We start from the raw sequence: 16,152 nt of genomic DNA on the forward strand, positions 1-16,152 counted from the left end.
TCAGCAGACTTATCCACAGACCTCGCCATGTGAAACTTATGGCACTGAGCAGTAGAGAAGAAAGTGTACTTTCTATGGACAGCTAGCTGTCCAGGTGGGAGGAGGCGGCTGAGTCACAAACAGCAGTACACAGATCACATAGGATTTCTGCCCCTGTGTCAGGGAAGAGGCCGCAAGCAGGAGGAGCAAGGTGAGCATTATTAATCCACATGGACACTAGCGAGTTTCCCTCCAGCAGAGTAAAGCTGAGCTCTGTAGTCTTTTGATATCACTCCAACGCCAAGACCCTTGCCATCCTTTTCTAAGCTATTCTCATTCACTAGGCATGACTTTAAAATATGGATTTAAAAATATGCCCTAGGACCATACTCATTTTTTATTCTGTCCTTTCTGTCTCTGGGTACCTCTTTGCCTTATCTTTCTACTTCCTTAAATTTTTCCTTGCTGCCAACATCTGCACAGTTCTCTTAATTTCTTTGTGTTTTGGGGAAGTAGATCCTTTCTTGGCTGACTCAAGGCTGTCTTCACTGTAGGGTGAACCTTTTCCTCTCAATTACCTACATTCCAACATAGTTGAATCTACTGCATTGTGTTCTTCCTCTTCCTTTGTTTCTGTTGTCCTGCTTAGATCCCTTGAGATGAGTTTGTCCTCACCTTGACCTCCCTGTTATCTTCACACCTCCGCCTTTTACATTTGTTCTGCTGTACAGCTTCTCCCCTGGCCTGTCACATGTCTACCTAGGCTAATAGAGTTCGCCTGCACCAGAAGCTTGTTAGTAGTTTAAAAAAATCTTCATTCATGCCACATGTTGTTAATATCCTCATTTGGTCCCTGCATCCTGACTTAGGATTGGCTTCTTTCTTGAAGAATTAGCATTGAAGAAATTCACATTTGCATTTTATCACATCCACTACAGCCCATCTGGAGTGAACCATCAATCCACAGTGAATTTTTGCAGAAGAGGGATTTGCTGCATGAAGCACCTAGATAAATGCACAAGAATGAGAGCAAAAGAAAACACTCTTTTTTATTTCCTTCAGAATGAAAGTTAAAATGTGCCATATTTGCCAGTGTATAAGGCATATTAAAATTATACTTAAACATTGGAAATTGAGTGAGGCAGGAAAAAAGTCTTGTCTGTTCATGGAGTATGCAGTCATGGCTTAGCAAATGGACGGTATCTTCAATGTATTGCATTCTGTATTTTTGTACTGTGATCTAAAATTTAATATCCTAGGCTATACTGTTGAGGAAATTGATATCTCCATTCATAATCATGAAACTGATTCTTTAACAGAAGAGAGGAAAGTAACAACCCTAAGGAAATCAGAAAAGCTGGTCTTTAATAGTGAATAGATCTTTAACCCATTGTTAGTGAAATAGGATTAGGGCTCTTCACATTTTTCTTCCTCTTGACTTGAGATTATTTTTCTGTCAGCTGCATAAAAGATACGTTTTTTTCCTTAGGTGGTAAGAGATAGTTGAGCTTTTTTTCTAATACTTAGTTGTAGAATACTTATTCATTCATTTAACGTATTGACCATATGATCTGTGTACAAGGTAGTTTTCTAGATAATGGGGATGTATCAGTGAATAGCCTCAAATTCCTGCTGCCAGGGAGCTTTTCATTCTTCTGGAGTATTATGAAAATTAGAAGGGCCCTAAATGTATACAGTTTAATAGGAAATTGGTACTTTATGTAGTAACACTGGTATTTTAATATTTCATGACATGGCTGCCTCTTGCTAGTCAGACTTCACACATGATGGCTCATGTAGTGGGGGAAAGATGCAGGAGCTGCCAATCCTTTTAAAAGTTGGGCCTGGATTGGTAGTGTCATTTTCGTCATATTCTGTTGGTCAAAGCAGGCACAGGCCAGTCCAGCTTCAAGAAGAGTTGACTCAGACCCTATGTCTCAATGAGAGCAGTGTCAGAGATTCTGTAACCATCATTAATATGCTACAGATACCATTTAACTGGCCAGATGACTTAGCAAAGCAAAGTCACTTCAGCTCCCTGAAACTAGGAACCCTAATCTGTCTAGTATGTCATGGAGAGTAGGATCACCATAATACTCATGTACTGGTCATTGTTCACCCAATGATTCATTTTGATATGCTCTGCTGACTACAGTTCAGCTCAGAAACTTTAAGTAAAATTGAAATTTTCTCTGTTCTTCAGGGTCTTTACGACAGTAGCTTCTTATCACCATACAGTACTATATGCCGTATTAAGGAAGAAGTGCAGCTATGTCACATAGGGTTTTCTTCTTAATATCAGATATTTTATGTGATCTTACTATCTCTTAGTCATCATTCTTATAATCAATAAATAGAAATAGATTAAGACATTACAATTTATAGCAATCTAAAGTTACCATTCCAAGGGGAAATGCCTTCTAAGGATTCTTTAAAGAACTATACCTTTTGACAAACTTGGAAATCCTTTTAGTTATTGTTAATGTAAGTTGATCACCTTAATTTAGTGATAGTTATACATTCAGGAGAAAATGAGCCATTTTACATTTAATGACACCCAAGGTCTACATTCATTTTGCCCTCCTTGAAAGCACAGGATAAACTATATGCACATGTAATGATTAAGTGATTTCCCTCAGTAAGCTAAAGTGGACTGGGAAAATACAGATCTTCTCAGAAGCCTGTATGATTTAATCCCTTCACAATGTTGCACCCGCATGCTGTTTTTAAGTTACATGTTCCCACCTCCTTTTTCCTTCCAAGCCAAATCCTCTGGGTAGAGCCATGAAACAAGGCTTTCAACACTCTTACTGTTTTATGGATCTACTTGCTTTTACCAGCTTGTTTCTCCTATCTCTTGGTTTTCGTTGTCAGTATCTTCTTCTGCTGTCCTGAAGTCAACTGTTGGGAATATGTATGTTGGCACTTCAGCCAATTGTTGGCTTATGAGATTCCTCAATTCTCTTGGTGCCATTAGAAGCTTTTTCAATGGATTACAAACTGCCACTTTGCCTGTGATTCTCTCTAACTGGTGGCCCAAATAACCCATATACCAATCTTCTTTGAGAAGACTCACATTCTTTCCTCTGGTTATCCATGCTGTATACATTTCCTGAGGGAGTACAAGAAGGTTATTACATATAATAGTTTAAAAACTTAGGCATTAAATCCTGGATTTACGAGTAAGTTTCAACATAAAATGGGACAAGCTATGTAACCTTTCTTGTGCTCCCTTTCTCTCTTCCTCACAGCCGTCTTTGTTTTTCATTTTCTCCCTATAGATTTGTTAGTATTTTCTGATCTATGATCTCTGAAAACATGTTAAATTTTTATTGTGTGCTTCAGGTAGAACAGTCCAGGTTCTGTGAAGACCACCTCACCTCTATCTAAATAGTGCTGTTTACGTTCTATGCCTTCCGATTGTCATACCTATTCTTATATGATTAAACTTATTAAGAAAACAGAAATTGGATCATATCCTTTCATTGCTCAAAACCTTCCACCTTTTTTTCTTTCTTTTCCTCTTCCTTTCTCTCCCTTTTACTAATAATTGGTACATAAGCTTCTTTTCAGATAGAGTATCCATGTTCTCTATTTCTTTTTCTTTTTAAAAAAGTTCCTTGGAAAAATGCTGAAAACCCTAAAAGGAAAAATATACATACCAGCAATTAAAAAAATAAGAAATGAAAGCTTCTGCCTGCATTCTGTCCCATGTCAGAGGTAATCTTGATTAACAGTCTGATGGATATCCTTCCATTTTTTCCCCCTGAAGCAATGTAGATGTTAATGTATGTACACATGTCTACAACCATGTCTATTTTTCCACCAAACAGAATTATGATCTACATATGTTTTCACTTTTAATTACTCAACGTTGCTGAACTTCAGTTTCCTCCTCTGAAAGGAGGAGATGGCAGTAGTACCAGCTTTCAGGCTGATAGTACTTTTTAAGTAAAATAATCCATGTAAATAATTTAAGACATACAAGCACCAAGGCAGCGCTCAGTCTTTATTACTGCTCTAACTATGCAGACAGTGTGCCAGACCTGGCATCCAAAGTGATCTAGGCACAACCAATCAAGAAGACTATACTATAGCTATTTTTTTTATTCTTCAAGAAAACAGTAGAGAATCTTATGAATTTTTTATTTTAACCGATTTACTATATTGCAGGTCATACACATTTAAAATTTTTTTCCTTACAGATAATCTCAAGAAAAAAAATAAAACAAATGTGTATTTAGAAATTTAGGTGTATGAGAAATAAACCCATCAACAATTTATGAATATATTCCTTCTTTTAGGTATTGTTACTTTTGCCTAGACAAAGAGCTTTTAGTAAAAAGTTCAAATTAAACTTTTATTTGACTTCCTAAAAAAAGAAATTATATTCGAAGAGGCAGGATTGTTGCCCCCACTTACTTGTAAGTAGAAAGGTGGAAAAGGACAGCTGCATTTATTTATCTCATTATTTATGAGTTAGCAATTTAGGGCACCTAATAGTTATTGGAGTACTCCGAGCAGGATGAACATATAAAGATTGGCAAAGACCAGAAATTATACTAATGTTGAAGCCAACAATTTGAACTTAAAATGCTTTATCATCACTTGGGCTACAAGTGATTGCCAGTCACAATTGCCTAACACATATTACCATGTATTGAATTTTCACCAAAAAATACACTTCCCTCCATGGTTTCCGTAGCTATAGTTCCTTTTCTTACTTCTTTAATGAGACAAAAATGATATTACCTCTTTATAAGATTAAAAAAAACTGTTAAAGCATCTTAATAAAATATGGTAAAATAATAAATTTTAAAATTTGTCTTTTTCTACAAACTTGACAGTAAATAATCTAACTGAAATTTTTTAGTGCCATTTACAGGTAAAGCAAAGTATTAAACATAATTACCACCTCTTTATAAAAGTTTTAAAGTCCTTATGTAAGTGTATGAAATCAAAATATGGATTAGCCTATTTTTTTAATGCTGAAATGTGTCTGACGGCATCTTCTGAATGTATGAAACATATTTGGGCATGGCACCAGAAAACTTTCAACAAGGTATTCTTCACATCAGACTGACACTTTGACTAATTCTTCACAGTCTCTCTAACAAGCTTCTTTTTTATCTGCTTTTAAATATTGGACATTTTCAACATTCTGTAGTAGACCGTTTGCTTACCTCACATTCTCTCTCTCAGCGCTGTCTTACATATCATGATTTCAGTTACCATCAATTCGTTTAAAGCTCCCAAATGTGAATCCCTACACCAAACCAGTCTTCTGAACTCTAGGCTGCTATATCCAAGAGCTGATGTCTCTCCTTGGATCTCTCGTTGGCTTCTCCTTACTGATAAGACCCAAAGTAACCACACTGCTCCCTTTGTTCCTTCCCTTACAAACTTGTTCACCTCTGTTCTATGTCTTTGTAAATGGCACCAACATCACCACCACAGCCCATGTCAAAAACCTGGGCATCTTCTATTCCCTGATTTACCACATGTAATCAGTCACCAAATTCTGTCAGTTCTGCTTCTTCATTGTCTCTTGTATTTATCTCCTGTCCGTTTCCAGTGTCACATTATAATCAAAGCCACTATCATCTCTCACATGTACAACTACATTCGTTTTTTAATGTGACTCCACATCCACTCTCATCTCTTTTCAGTCCAACTCCCATTTAGGAGCCAGAATGATCTTTGAGCACTAATATTTGATCATGTCACTTTCCATCTTAAACCCTTCTGTTGCTTTCTGTTGCTTTTAAGTGTACTGATTACTTGATTCTCAGCATCTTTCAGTCTGTACTTTAGTCTGTCCAACCTTAAAGTTTCAGCTTAAATAATCAGTTTTGTAGGGAAACCTTTCTATCCTCCTTCCAGTATCTCCTAAGTTAACCCCTGTTGTATGTTCTTACGGCACATTAATTTGTCCTTTGAAGTGACTTCACAGCTGTAATTATCTGTTTGTCTTTCCCTCTGCTTTGAGGGCAACAGCTATGTCTGTCTTACCAGTTATCCCTAGCCATTAACTCTATTCTTGGCCTATAGGCTATATTTAGAAAATATTACAAGTGAAAGAATACATAGGATGAGTTTCCTGCATGCTAATCCCAAAGAGGGAAAGAATACATTTATAAAAGTCCTAATTGTCCATTTCCATTTGTGTTCTGATGAAATAGTCTAAAGGCTTATGGTTTTGCCTTTCTTTTACTCTGATAGTCCCATACTTCTTTCTCCCATAGTTTTCACTGTAAAATTTTATTTGCTTTATCTGCTGCTACTACTTGTTCTTGTTATACCCTATCTTTGTCTTGCAAACTTTGGTCATGAATATTTCAGATAGCAAAAAATTCCTTTAATTTATATTTCTTCAAGATCTCTGCTTAGAATAAAGAGCTTTGCGTTCATACAAGATGTACGTTGTATGTAATGCTTCCTCTAGTTTGCTGTTACTAACAGGTCAGGAAAGGATAGCAGTTAGAGTAATCTGTGTGTAAGGCTAATAAGTTCTATTAGTCATCTGATGCTCTATGCTGGAAAAAACCAGGACAGAGACTCTTGGAATTACAAACTGATGGAACAAAATGTGATTTCTAACATTAAGCTAATGTGTCCTAATTTTTCTTCACACTGTACTTGAAATAGGTCATATTCTTTCTAAAGCATAAATACCACTGGTTGAAAATACTATTTATATTATCTTTATTTAAAAAATAAATAAATTATCTTTATTAAACTTTCCTTTGTTAAATTTAGAGCATAGATAATACATAATATTCATGATTATTTTAATACATTATAAGTGTACATTTCATAATATAAATTTCAATGTACTTGATAGCAGCTTTGCTTTTTATTTGATATATAACTAAATGCCAAAATGCATTTAAATAATGATTTTTAGTTTCTGTTTCCCACTTAGTTATTGCCCTGATAAAATTGTTCTGGCTAATGATTTGCTTCTGCCTCTTTTTCATGCTTATATACTTTTTCTCATAATTCACAATGATTGTAGGAAAGTGTGCCCATATAATAACATTTAATGCTGTTACTTGGAACAGTAAACTAAATTATTTTTAGTAGTATGTGGCAATACCTACACTAAAGACAGATGAAGAGGGGCACCTGGGTGGCCCAGTGGGTTAAAGCCTCTGCCTTCGGCTCAGGTCATGATCCCAGGGTCCTGGGACCAAGCCCCCCCCCCCCCCAATCTGGCCTCTGCTCAGCAGGGAGCCTGCTTCCCCCCTCTCTCTCTGCCTACTTGTGATCTCTGTCTGTCAGATAAATAAATAAACTCTTAGGAAAAAAAAAAAGACCGATGAGTTTCTTATCTGCAAAATAGAGATAATACCTATACTTTAACTTTCATGTGTTATATAAAGTACCCAGCACAGCTTCCTTTCCTTGATATATTGTATTTATTAAGAATAATGGTAAAGAGACATGTGTATTGTAGACAAATACTAAATGCAAAATATAATCCAGCTATGGTAGAACTCTTTCTCATCATACCGTCTTCCTCCATCTCCCTTTGGGGATGCTTCCACTTTATAATCCTCTCATGATCCCATTATAAGCCCAATATGAAGCATCTTTCTTTAATATTATCTTCATTCTCTTTTAAATTTTATACTTGGCACACCTAATATGCATAGATTAATTGAAGGTTTGCATATAGGCTAGAAATTCAATCATCAGAATAGCTCTTTTTTTAAGACTATATTTATTACCTATATTAGTGATTCTCAGATGTTTGGATTTTACAGGTTTGTGTGAAAATCATTATATTACCTTTTTTAAAATGTCTTCATGACCTTTACCTATCCATGAAAACTTTTTTGAAGCTTTCTGGACCTGTGTTTGGGAGCCACTGCACTACACCTTTGTGATTACCTGGTTCAACCAAGAATTTTATCATGAATAGATTAATTATATGATGAGGTAAAAGTCTCTGTTCAATGTAGAGCAAAATCTTGATTATCTGGTGCACTCAAGTGTCACACACTGCATTATACTTAGAAGAAATACCTATTTATGCCTGTAGTTAGGAAAATGCAACTTGCCTTTGATAATCTTCACCAGAAATATTTTTAAGTCCACAAGATGGCAGTATTACCTCAAAAAGTTAATGAAGTTAGTGATGTGAAAGATACCTTGGTTTTCTGGTACAAATAAAGGAAGCACCTGAAAAACTCATGGTCACTGATAAAGTATGGAAGACTGTTATTGAAGGCAAGAGAACATCTGAGGAGAAATTTGTTAATTCAGTAAATGGTTAAGTAAAAATCGTAATCATGCCATGTTACAGGGAATCTTTATACACTTTTCCCTACTTTCTACTTTAATGAGAAAGAGGTAAACATCAAAAAAGGAATTCCATAACATGCCCTTGGCCTCCACTGTGTTTGTCCATTAGCCCATACCATTCATGTTTATAGCATAGAAATAATGAGTTAATTACACAATGTTCATTAATGATGAACCTAGTTACTAAGGCAGCATTAGATTATCTCATTTACTGAGAACGGTAACACATTAGAAAGATTTCCACAAGTTAAAATGAAAATTTGGATTTAAAAGGTTAACCTTCGGTTATTCAGAATACCACCTGTTAAGCTATATCAGTGAGTTTCATTACATATCATTTTATGTAGAAATTCTGAAATTCTTTTCATTCATGATCTGGGCTATAAATTGATTTAGCATTCCAGAGACAAAAGGAACTGTGTTTCATTCATACTCTTTACCATATTTCTGATAATACATTGTATCTCACTCTAATTGTGTAACAATAAAAAAGTAATTCAATGTTCAGTCCATGTTCACTCTCTCACTATTAATCCAAACACAAGAACAGTTCATTTTGAATGAAGTAGTTACTATTTTGGATGCTATATTTCAAGATATAGGTTCACACAACTTAATAAGAAATGTGGATTCAGTTTTTATTGAAGTATAGTTGACATATAATGTTATATTAGTTTCAGGTGCACAACACAGTGATTTGACAATTCTATAAATTACACAGTGCTCACCGTAATAAGTGAGGTCACCATCTATCACCATACATTATCACAGTGTTATTGACTATAGTCCTTAAGCTGTACTTTTCATCTTCATGAATTTAATTCACAACTGTAAGTTTGTGCCTCTTAATCTCCTTCAGCTGTTTTCCCCATTCCACCCACCTCATTCATTCACTCACCCACCCATGTCCTCTCTGGCAGCCATCGTTTCTGTTGTATTTAAGAGCCCATTTTGTTTGTTTGTTTGTTTGTTTTGCTTTTTAGATTCCACGTATAATTGAAATCATTTGTATTTGTATCTCTCTGTCTGACTTATTTCATTTAGTATATTACCTTCTGCATCCATCTATGTTGGCACAAGTGACAAGGTTTCATTCTTTTTTATGGCTGAGTAATATTCCATTATATGTATACCATATCCTTTAAGAAATACTGATTCTTACTGATACTTTTGACATTATTGAACCATAACAACATTTCATTGCATCACAGATTACTACGATTTAAGAGCAAATTCAGTATCTTATTTCCTGGCCCTTCTATTCATTTTTGTATTTTTTAGAGAGATATCATAGCTCTGTATTAGCCATGGTAACAGAAATTAACGTGGTATTAACAAGTAAAATCCACAGATTCCCAAGCCCTACTTTACCATTAGTTGTACCTTTTATGATAGCTGGTAAGACCTAGAAAATTTGTCAGATTTTAGATTATCTGGTTTGATTTTTTTGAGTAGAAAGAGTATTCTAAATTAATGGGCTCATCAGCCTTGCAATGGGAATCTTCTGTGGAGTGATATTCTTGCTTAGAGAGAGGGTATTATTTTACAGGGATTGATACTGAGAATGTGGTTTGGCATCTGTTCCACACTCTGAAACTGAATTTTTTCTTGTATATTAAACTTCTTTTGCCCTAGGTTGGTGGGATTAATTTATTCAATGCTATAATAGTTTGTTCACTATAATAATTTTTAAAAATATGTGCTCTTTCATATTAAGCTTTAGCATATTTGTAGAAGTTGATATTGAACTGACAACCATAAATTTTAATTTGCTATGCAGGCTAAAAAGTGAATATTAAGCTGGTATGAATTAACCAAAAGAAAGTTACTTGGAGTAAATAGAAAAGTTGTATTTACTGAGAATTTTATCATGCCTTCATGCTATATAACTCATATGAGTTTTATTTTTAAGACTGTTCTGAACCTGGGACAAGGTTGGTGCTCAAATAATCCAGGTTCTCTTTATTCATTTCTAAGGAGGTAGGCTATAGGCCAGTAAAACTGACTTGGAATCAGTTTCATTCATATCATGCTCCAAGCTATTCTCTTGTGCAGATGCTATCGTTATTGGCTCTAGTATCCAAGGAGGACAAAGTAATGAAGGAAAATGGCAAGGTCATAGAGGTAGAAAAGGAGAAGCTTGTAAGAATAGAGAAGTAGGAGGTTATATTAGTCTTAGTTGGTCATGACCCCTTGCTCCCTATCCTTGATGCTGATAGTCCTGTGAAGACAATTCACAGCACAGGGAGACTAAGAACATCATAACTGACTTTTCTCCTGGCTGACTGAAAATCCAGTTGATTAGTTTAAACTCAGAAGGAGGCTGTTCAGCCCTTTTACCTATAGATGCTCTACATGTAGGACTTTTTTCAAGGAAGATTAAGTATGTGGAATCAGAGCAATCTACTATATTTCACCAGCCGTAGAATTAGGGCGAGGACTTAGCACCAGAAAAAAATGCAGAGAAAAAGAAAAATATGAGGAAAATACTAAAAGTGAAAAGACATTATTGGAAAAGATAACCTAAGTGCAAACTCCAAAAGGAGAAGAAAGTTATCTTTGAAAGAACTTTGATATAGTTATTTATGACAGTTTGGATACGTATTCAAAGATAGTATATTAGCTCAGTTTCTGTTTTTAAAATTAGCTTGCTTTACATGAAAAATTAATGCATAAAAGATCTTAGTGGCATGGCAGATTACCTTTGGAAAACACAGCTATGTTCTAAATACTGCATTGTGTTAAATAACGAATGTGGAGAATTTTTTTTTCTTTTTATTCTTGTGAAGTGCTTAAAAGCATATGATGAAATTCTAAATTTTTTAGGAAATGTGATGTTTGATCAGTAAAATGCATTTAATTTTTCTTAGTAAACATTTTAGTTCGCACTTTTCGCATCTTTGCTTATCATGGGAATATGCCTTTTTCACAACCAAAATAAGATTTCCATAGTTTTTATGTCATTTTAACACTGTTAGGTTATAAGTAAGGTATATTTGGAATGTTATTGTATTTGCTCTGCAGAACTTTTTAAGGTAAACAGATGGAAATTAGATATATGGTGGAGATTTAGATCATAGTGAAATAAAAAATCAAAGTGGATAGATTGAATTAGATAAAGGCTTAATATCTTCAAAAAGTGAGTACATTTTCAAAATCCAGATTATATTAGTCATATAATGAATAAGCACAAAGATATTCACAGTACTAAGTACCTTTTATTTTGCCTGGGAACCTTATTCTGAACATTTGGGAACAAGTAAATTATGATAAAATATCAAAATTGATGAGTTTACGGCAGAGTGTGAACCAGAGTAAATTAGAATTCTGCTCACTAAGTGCCTCAGAGCTTATTCCACCTGACTCATCAAATGAAAAATTCATCAATTAATCCTCTGACAATAACGATATATACACAAAAATCAATCTAGAATTGATTTTTTTAGTCTGAACATGAAAACCAAGCCCTGACTTACACATAATGTGAAATTTCTCTTCATTTCGACTTTATTATTGAGTATAACAGCTGAAGTGTTCATATAATTATTTGTTCTAAGTCAACTACAAAAGTGTGATTGTTTGAGAAAGGGTATATGTGCTATGGAGATGGTCTGAAGCACAATCTGAGTGAGCTAATAAAGTTGTCACACGCATGTGAGAATACAGCTGATAGGAATCCCTAGAAGGCAGCCAGTGGAGAGGGATACCAATCACTAAGCTCTGATGGGAGACCACCCAGGACAGTTAACAGTGAGCTGAGTACTGAAGAAGATCAAAGAAAGAGAAGAGTAACATACAATAACTCAGATCTCAGATACCAGTTAAAAAGAACATTGTTAGTTGTGTGATTTCTATGAAGTGTGTGTGTGCATGTGTGTGCGTGTGTGTTTGGCGATTAACTCAGTATAATAACATGAACTGTAAAAAGGTAAATCTTTTCCTTGTGCTAGCCTGTTTTGTCTCATCTACTTTATAGATAGAAATGTTTCAGAATGCATTAAACATTCAAATGATCTTTTTGCTTTAAATCAGTAATTCTTTGTAGTTCCCCAAGACTTCCAAAGAAGTCTTCTTTGAAGCTCTTTTCTAGTTAAGTTTTCCTTTCACAAGGTCAGTAACACAATAAGATATATACAAATATCTCGAGAGTAATCCAAGCCAAATAATAGTGCGTTGGCTTTTTTTTTTTTTTTTTTGGATTAAAGAAATCCTGGTAAAAAATATATTCAGATATATTACAACAAAGGAAAAGAGTTGGAAGGGTCAGATTTAAATTTACAGTATTTGGAGTCTTTTTACCTTCAAATTAGGTAGTTCTGAAAGCTATTATTATTGCTGCTAGATTCTTAATTTCCATAATGCAAATTCTATTTTGAATACAGACTACATAGGAAACTTTTCTGTATTTCTGCAGAAAACTTAATATTGCTCTAAATGCTGTAAATCAGCACACTGTAACAAAAAGAAATGCGTTCTTCCAATACACAGTAATGTTAAACAAAAACGAGAAAATGCAAAAGAAATGTTAAGCTAGAGAACTCTGTCAGTATTACTTATCTCACATGTAGTAAATTTTGATGACTGTCTTCTGAATGTGGATTCTTGTAGGAAATGAACATTAAACTGTTTTTATGTTTTATAGATGTTAAAAAAAAAAAGCTGAATACATATGATTCTGAAGCTATTAGAATTTTTTCGCCTGTCACAATACCAGTAAGAAAATTGCAATAGAAATGTTTTCTTGAGAGCATAGCATATGAAATAATGTGTTTTTTCCCAGTAGTTTAAAATGTTAACTTGTATTTTAGGTCTCATTCTTTGCATATGCCTTGACAATTATGATTGCTTGATTAAAGAAAGAGCTTTTCTGCTAGTTATATGTCGCAATACCAAAAGCATTATATTTGAGCAGTATTTATTATGTTCTATTTCTGATCAGGTCAGATACGTCTAGAGAAAAACTCAAGTATGATAATATATATTGTTAAGATCTTTTGTCATTAAAACATTTGTGGCTTTTTTTGGGTTTGCTTCTTTTTAAAAAACAATCTGGAGAAATGCTTATTTTTAACTAAGTAAATATACCCAATAAAATGCTCTTTATATATTAAATTATCTTAATTACTTTAAAAGTAATTTTTCTAAACATTTTCACAATCATGCTGTAAAGAACGTATATTATTGAATATTTAAAAAGCATTCATTTATACTTTTGTGAGCATTTTGGCCTTTATGGTCTTTTGTATCAGATTTATTTTTCAAAGCCTTTAAAGGATTACATATTTATATAATTGCCACTCCTGGGAAATACATTTAACACAAAATAGATAATAAAGAATAACTTTTAAGTAATAAGCATGTCTATGTCAGTTTAGTTTCTGCTCTGTATGTCTTCTACAAAGTAGTATTTTGTTTTATCATTCAATTTCATTGGAGATAAATATTTAATAAATGAATGAAATCAGTGATGTATATCTCTAGTTAGAGAATACATGTAACTATTTGCTGATAGCTATGTTAGTGTAGTTAACAAATATTTGAATGTATTTAAAAGTGAAGAAGTCATGTTTGATAATTCATTTAGTTAATACTTATTCTCTTTATAGCAATTTTTAAACATTAGATTTGAATAGCTTAGAAATAGTAACTTCTTAAACATAGAAAATTATCTTCTGGAAAAATCAAATACCTTTTTTTTAAAACTTAAACAATGTTCCATGTAAATTATCTACGATCCAGAAGAAAAAGAATTATATTGGTTTTGTTCTTAGTCCTGTATTTTAGTTTGAGTACAGTAGCCCTGTTATATTTTTAACTGTTTATTCTACAGGGGAAAAAAAAAAAAAAGAAAATAGTAGGAAAAAGCAACCCTAAAGGTCTTCAGTTAAGGTCATTTTAGACTTCTGTAAAAAGTGAATTTGTGTGTGTGTGTGTGTGTGTGTGTGTGTGCGCGCGCGTGTGTGCGTGCCACGTGTGTTCTATCTCATAGTTTTTACTTAAGCAGTCTAGTTTAAAATACTAGACTAGACTATAACTAATTTATGAGCAGCAGGGGGCAGAGGTGGTCATGGGGAAGTAAAAAGATTTGTTTTGTGATTGAGCTCAAGAAGAACTTGGTCTTAGGAAGCATTATTTTTATGTTCTCTAGATATAATACTTCTCCTTAAGGGGCTTCAAGAAGTATAATGTTTTTCATTTTTCGGGATTATCCATTTTTACTTTTGTTAATTCTGGTTATTGATATATAAAAATAATAGACGAATTTATCACACATTTTAACCCAATTTCATTTATTTAATACAGCTATTATTTAAAAGTTAACTTTTCTATACAGTCTTTCTTTCATATTATTTATCTTTTAAAATCACAAACTAGTATCCTGCATTGAAGTGGCATTTAGGAAGGAGAAACATACTGGCATGTCCCAATAATAATTTACATGGAAAATAATTTCCTGTAATACATCATTAAATTATGATTTCTCACAATATTCACTTGTTTTGTTATATAATTAAAGTGTGTCTGAAAATTTACAGTTATACTTATTATATGCAATTTATCAGAGTAGCTATCTTTTATTAAAATCTTTCAAAAAGCTTTTGTCACTTTCTCAGAAAAAAATTTTCAAATTTCAGTTTGAAATTTAGGACTTGTTTTGCTCATTTTAGTAGCATTCTTAAAATACAAATTCAGAATTTTTTCACTCATTTTTTTGACACAGTAACTTTTACATTTTAAAAATTGGAATAAAATTGGCTTTTTAGAAAGATAACCTTATTAAGCTCAAAGATGATGTTCACTAGGATGACCCCTCACACTCATTAGAAGTCTCCTACTTTTGCTCTAATAATTTTGTCTACCTTAATTTGAGATTAATTTAATATGCCCTTACCTTACTAATGTTCAATAGAAAATAGGATAGTTTTGTTTAGAACAACTTATAAATTTAAATTTACCTTAAAATACTTTATCATTAAATTCTAACAGTATAAAAAAGTAGTAAGGTTAATACATGATAGTGTTACTGAATACTTTTTAGCCAAATACCTCAAAGAAGCATACTCAAAGCAATATACTTAGAAAAATGGTTTAATTTACTTCAGGGATCAGTAAAATATAAAATATTTTTGTATTATGACTTTATTGTATCAAATGACATGGTTAATTTTCTTGAAATGAGGTTTATATCATATACCTTTAATGTACCAATATATTTTGTATGTATCGTCTAAAATATAATTTGAAGTCATTTACTAATATTTTTATTGTAGTTTAACAGCTCTTATTTAGAGAATGACCATAAAAGTAAAATAATTGGGCTGAGTTCTCAGTCAAAATATTATCCTTAATCTTCTATTTGTCTTACTTAAATTTTCTTTTTCATTGGTTTATATTCATCAGATTGTCTACTCAGTACTTGCTATGTGCATAGAGTTCTCCGAGAATCCACATAAATTGTTTTAAATTTTGGTGCATGTAAATAGGAATAATGGATTTGAACTCTTCTGTTGAATCTATGGTGATGGCAAAACTTAGTCTTTCTACAATATTGGTAGGAAATACACTACCAGTAGGATAAATTAATCCCTATCCAACGTTTTTGTCTTTTTAAAATTTATCAATTTTGTTGTCTTTCAATAATTTGTCCTATTAAAGAAGAAATTTTTAAATGAATATTTTAATTAGATTGTAAGTAAGATATTAAAACAGTGAAATTAGAGCATGCATTTAAAATTGACCAAGATGCATACTTTTTCCTAAGCATTCTATTTGGAAGAAATCTCATGTCACTAAAAGAAAATACAAACTGCATCTTTTTCTCCCAACACAATCAGCAGGTTTTAATGTTACTTGTAAGAATGT

General features: G+C 33.1%; 1 protein-coding gene across 6 annotated transcripts in view; it reads left to right on the forward strand.

Annotated features, from left to right (window-relative positions):
* Positions 1-16,152, forward strand: part of FAM172A (family with sequence similarity 172 member A) — a 429,585-nt gene that overhangs the window by 156,329 nt on the left and 257,104 nt on the right. The gene's annotated exons all lie outside the window — the stretch shown is intronic.

The sequence above is a fragment of the Meles meles genome, chromosome 3 (assembly GCF_922984935.1).
Source record: "Meles meles chromosome 3, mMelMel3.1 paternal haplotype, whole genome shotgun sequence".
NCBI lineage: Eukaryota > Metazoa > Chordata > Mammalia > Carnivora > Mustelidae > Meles > Meles meles.